Source organism: Diuraphis noxia, unplaced genomic scaffold, assembly GCF_037042655.1.
Source record: "Diuraphis noxia isolate RWA-SAM2 unplaced genomic scaffold, SU_Dnox_SAM2 contig0001, whole genome shotgun sequence".
In the NCBI taxonomy this organism is placed as follows: domain Eukaryota; kingdom Metazoa; phylum Arthropoda; class Insecta; order Hemiptera; family Aphididae; genus Diuraphis; species Diuraphis noxia.
In genome coordinates this window covers 71,489,499-71,496,222 of record NW_028301711.1, presented here as the reverse complement: position 1 = coordinate 71,496,222, position 6,724 = coordinate 71,489,499, and positions in this window count along the sequence as shown.

Here is a 6,724-nt window from a genome sequence, read left to right as displayed (position 1 = left end):
TTATATAAACTCGTCGTCCTTTTTTTCTACCGTTTCACTTGTCAGTCTCTCGGCCCAGGGCACACGGCATTCTTGATATTTTTGCGTTACACTCTTATTTCATTCTATTACGAACAGCCGAAAAACCAGTGGCCACCGACTACCGACCACCTTACACGACCATAGGTACGTCCCAGTTACGTGATATCGATTTGTCGTCGTCGGCGCCCATTACGCTTATGTCGTTACTGGCGATTTCCCGTTTCGTATGATCAAATGCTCTACACTCGTTTAGAACATTTGGCCAACAGTAAGCTAACCATAACAACAATAGTTGTTGCTACACCCGTTCACCAATAAGCATGGCGGATCGTCCATTTGTATAGCTCCGCTTTTATGTTGTTATCATATCGTCTATTCACTCATATTATTTACTCAATGGTCCGCCCATAAACTCTGACATTTGTTGACATTGATTTTGTGTCTTTATGGATCAATGCAACCTTTATACAATCCACGGACAGCTGTCTTGTATCAAAACTCTAATAAATAAAGTAATAACTGAAGTTGCCTTTGACGTTTTAAACATACTTGTATTTTACCCGTACCAGTTTGAAAAGTTAAAGTTTTATGAGAGTCACAATTAGCTGAGTTAAACCAGAGCCTGATTCATCAAATATATGGCCCAGGACAACATACAAAAATTGTATATACATACAATTACATCCCTTCACTTATTTTGTCTAAAATAAGAATCCTCCTATAATGATTATATGCAAATATTATCGATTTATAATTTATATTGGTTTTTTTTATCATAAAAATTGTATTTTTTACGATGGATTTTAGTTTTACAATTATAAAATCTTGTTTTTTTGTATTTTTAGATTAAGTATCTTTAACCCATTTAAATTGGACCACTTGGCATCTAAATCTAATATATCTAAATGTCATTCATTATAATCTTATGTTTCAAATTGATGAAATTGTTTTGTTCCAAAAACATTTAATTGATTTTTGTATCAAATTTTGGAAGAATGTTCCTACATTATGCTATTTAATTAATATAATTTTATATTGTTTAATATTTATTTTGTTAACAAATATCAATATAAAAATTCAAAAAGAATGTTTAATAATTTGTATCTGAGTTATTACAATTATATCTTTTATTGTATTGTTTTGATTTACTACTCAACTAAAATTAATTATAATTAAATCTCGTAATTCAATTTACATCAATAGACAATTGCTATACTCATTAGTTATTAGTTTATTATTACAAAACCTGTATGCATAAAAGTCACAATCTTAAATTATTTTTTTCATAATACTAAGTTTTTCAATATAAATGTCATTCCTCATTAATCATTCATCATCAATTAGAAAGTTACTAATATATCATTATAGACAATAGATTTTAATACATTAATAAATTTTATGTTTTTATACTTACTATACATACTGTATAATGCTTACTTTTAGAACCTACTGATAAACTTTATGCAGGTAAATTATTATAATATATTTATAAATATATATGTAAATATGTTTAACGTTTTAAATAGAAATAAATATATATATATATATAAAAATGTAAATGTATCAACAATTCAGACACCAAACTGAAAAACATAATATACTCGATAATATATTAATATAAATATATATACAATTGTAGAAATAAGGTTTCAATAACAATTATAATAAGGGTTAACTCCAATCAACCCTGTGTGTAAACCATAATAGTACAATAATTAATAACATAATAAAAAATTATGCATCCCTCTACTTATTTTGAGCCAATTCGACTCCTGATGATCAGACAGCATCGTATTGATTACATTTTCAATGTTTTCATTAATTTATGAATGCATGGGTTCATTATTATCAATAATATTATTGTTCATGATTTCAATAAAAATTTGTAAATTCAGCTTATGGAATGTATACTCAGTTCAATGAAAAAACACTTGTGCCGCCTGGCAAAAATTGGTTTAGTTTGCACTTGGTTTGCCCCACCGTCAGCCACCCATTTTATGCACTGGTTGTAGTATTGTTGTATTTAATATGTATGTAGGTAACAACTATTTTTATTTTTATATTGTTAAGATTATTATAAATTCACAGATAACTTTTTACTGGTAAATAATATAACTCGATCAATGAGAAAGTGAGTAAGTTTCTGTGGAATTAAAACCATCTAAACAGTGTTGGCAAATTACTTTTGAAAAGTAACAAAATTATGTTACTATCGTCTATCATTACATTAAATATTTTTATTTAAATTACAATACAATAGTATTGTATACATATATTATATAATACACTTTATATTATTTTTATTATGTTACGTTACTTTTTCATTTCTAAAGTAAGGTGTTAAAAATAAAGTTACTTTTTTTATATAAATCAGTTTTAAAAAAATCAGTCCATAATGACTAAGAAGTTGGTATTCTTCTTTTCCTTCGCCTTCTCTACCAACTATTTGGGGTCGGCCGCCCTGCTCCTCAATTTCCACTTACTACGATCCTTAAAATCCTTTTTACAAACACCAGTCATTCTCATATCATAGTCTCTATATTCTTATGATTAAGAAGTCGGTTTACTATAAATAATAATTATATATAACATGTATAACTTATTTTAATGACGTCGAAAATATCACTGCTACATAGAAATTACTTTTAAAAAGTAATTTTGTTACACTCATTTATAATTTATATTATGTTACTGCCCAAAATTTTCGACATTACAATGAATCTTGTTTTACCATTTCCTTGGTTGGCAAGTTGTCATAAATAAGCCATACTCAGCAGTGCCAGATTAAGACCAACCATAGCTCTAAGCAAATATTTTGTTATAGCCCATTGTAAAAAAAAAAAAAAAAATTATAAAATGTTAAGATTTATTTAATTTACAAATTTTTCCTTGCTTTTTTAGAGCTGAAGTAATTTATAACATTATTTAAATCAATAGCATTTAATAATTCATTTTCAATATTCACTAGAAGTCTAGAACATAGGAATAGAAGATTGTAATTAATTTTTTACCCGTTTTAAGACTGGAGAATGCCCGTTCAGAGGCATTTAATCTAATGTGGGTTCAACTACCATAGTGCCACTATGAAAACAATATAGCTCCTCTGATGGCCGCTTTAATCTAGCCCTAGGCACGTGTCTACCTTACCAATAAGGCTATACATTAATCCAGCACTAATAATTAGTATAGGACTTTTATATAAGTAGTTTAACATTTTAATAACCCTGGACATTTTGCTAAACCAAAAATATTTGGAGTTCATTTTTTAATCCAATTTAATACTTTTAACAGTTATTAAATATATTTGTATGATAACTATAAAGCCATGGACTTTATACTTGCAGACTGGTCTAGCCTATATTGGTAATAGCATTTGTGCAATATGTGATCTACTGCATGGCAAATATCTACTATAATATATTTTACAAACTTTATAAAATAATTGTTACTTAATACGTATACGATTTGTTATTAAATTGCTTGTCAATAAATCATTATTTATTTATGAAATAAAATAGAACTAGGTACTTATATTAATCAAAAAATGTTCAATTGCACAATTCTGATCATTTAAATCTAACCATACACTATAATATTTTGTTTTAATTCTATAAAAATATCATAACATTCTTGTATTTGTTTATATTGACTACTCCAGGTATCAATTAAATTTTCATGTAAGATTTGGCAGCATCCTATAAAATATATTATACATTTTAATATAATAATAAATCTGCTGAAGGTAATTTTTTACTGATTCATTATATTATTTTGATTACATTATAATAATTTAATATAAACTGGCAATTAACATTTAACACTGTTATACAAATATACAATATCATATAATATTATGTGTAGCTTGATTATAATGCTATATAATAATTTAAAACTAAAAATGAGAAGCTTTTAATTATTTACACAAGTGCTATACATAAACTGTGTTTTGTGTATGATTAAATTATTTTATTTATTATTTATACTGGCCTATTTATTATTGACCTATAGGTGTCTCATTTTAAAATTTTAAGTTACTACAGTAGAACATTGATAAGTCAAAAATCTCAGCAAGTGAAAAAAATTGCATTCACTTGAATTTTGACTAATTGAGGTTTCACTACTGTCCGGGTAATTAACCATATTTTTTTAACGCACACTTCTGTATAAAATCTAATTCAATTAATTAATTTTTAAATCAGTTTTTTGTTCTAAATTAATTGATACTTTCACTATTCGTACCATGACTATACTCGTTGATTTAAAATTAGTTAATTGATCATCTAATTTTTTTGCTATTTTTTTTTTTTTTTTTTGGAACGTTGCTAGAATGTTTCTTGTCTTAAGAAGATATGATACCCGCATGTTTTGTCTCCATCTTACAAGAGCGCAGTGGCGAAGCTTGGGTTCGGGATTAGGCTAGACAAATTTAAAATAATATTTTTTTAGAAAGAAATTATTTAAACAAAAAATAATAAAAAAATGTTGGCATAGGTACATTTATATATAAAAATATTCTGGACTCATTTTACATATATGAAGGAAAATACATTTACTTACATGAAAAGGTAGGTGCATTGGGGATGCAACTTACAGTCACCCGACGATAGGAAGCTTTCCTCACAGCTATGTCAGTGTCCTACTGTAAGTATTAAGAAACAGCCGAAACAGGGTACACTTTATCGCTCATTAGTCATTAGGTACCCTGTAAATATCTTATCTATCTTTTCAATTCTGTTTACAGGATATTAAACTAGACTAATCGATTGTAAATTTCTATGACTCAAAATTTATTTTTATTTATTTTATATATTGGTATTTTGCGCACGGCAAACACTAATTTTAAATATTTTCGGAATTGATCGATTTTTTTTATCACCATTCAACTAGTGTTGTAAACTCAAAATTGGCTAAATTAGAACTATAGCTGATATAATTTTGAAAATATATATTATTATATTTAATTTTTTTTTTTTAATTGTTGGTATTATTATTTATTTCCTTCTAAACACCATGATGTAATCAAAAGTATTATTATTAAGTAATAAACTATTTACTATTTATATAAATTGTTATTTCATTTTATTGTTACACATTATCAAATAACAACATTTAAACAAGTATTTTCAGGAAACAAAATTTTTAATTTTTATTTTTATTTGTTTAACAATTCTATAGATTTTTATTTACGATTTAATTTACAGAAATTACCGGGGAAATTAATTACATAAAATATTCAATAAAAAGTTAGATAACAAACATAGTAAGACAAATGTTCATTATTATTTTAATAGATACCTAATTATAATTCTGATTAAAAGAAAAATACACACAACTAGAAATAAAATAAATGTTCATATATTTAAATGTCGATTTGACTACATATGATTCTAGACAACGGAGTGACTTTAGAACAATTTATTGAAAAGCTTATGTTTGTAATTTCTGGAAATTAAACTGTAAATAAAAATCTATAGTATTGATAAATAAAATAAAATAGAAATTTAGAATTTTGTTCTGAACGGAACGATGAATGTATTGATTTTACAATGATGTGTTTTTTGATTATATATACGTGTTTCAAGTATTAGAAAAAATGCTTCGAATTTTAACTTTGAATGAATATATACATAATGGAAGATAATCTAATTGCACTTGGGGTTGGATAGTGAAATGTATACATGTTTTATTTCATCTACTATAGGTAACTAATAACTTTGAAAATAAATCATTAGATAATTGATATTGGCGATAAAATATCCAGGTTAAATAAATTGATGGTGACTACTGGCCAGTCAGTTGATACACGTACTAACAAGTCATCAAAACACACAATTCGCCTATAATATTTACCTCATTAAAGTACGCCTGACTCCTTAAAAATCATAATCATACTTACCAATTCATATGAGCATAATGTTCAGCATCTGTACTTAAATAAAGGAGAAAGATAATCGTCTGGAATCAATTATTTGTTATTTAAAATTCAAATCAAGATTCCTGTTAAACAGGTACGATTTGTTGTTGGTGGAAACATGATGATGGAAGTACAAGTTTTGATAAAATACGCCAAAATCACAAAAGTATTTAAAATAATTTGTATTATTTTGTTTTGAAAGAACTAGTTAGTACTTTGATAGGTCAAAAGTGTGAGGATTCACTGTAGGTAATTTATTAAACAATTGAAAAAAAGAATTATAAAAAAAATCAGCGTTATAAAAAAAGAATATTACGTAAAATAAATACAAAAATAACGGGTAAGTCCACGACTTACTAAGTATTTTGATACGTAAAAATCGAATTTTGGACGAGTAGTTAATGAGTTATAAGTATTTAAAGTTTAGTGAAGTGGAATAGTGTAAAAACATGTAGCGGGGTAACCCCGTATCATCAAAAAACGATTAATTTTTGATACCTACGATAATATTTCTGTTTACTTTGAATCATTGTACATATTTTTTCTAGGAGATTAGTGCCTGAAGTTTAAAAATCAAATGTTTACATCAATGAAATGTTTATTCTAAATCCACCACATTATTAGCTTGTATCTTGATAAAACTTTTTTGAATTTATGATTCCATTTGATGAATTATGGTTACCTAAATTGTCATTAATATTTTATAATTTTTCTAAATAATCAATAAAACATTTAAACTATGTTAATATCAAATTTTAAAAATCAAAACTTTTTTTAATGTCTTGATTT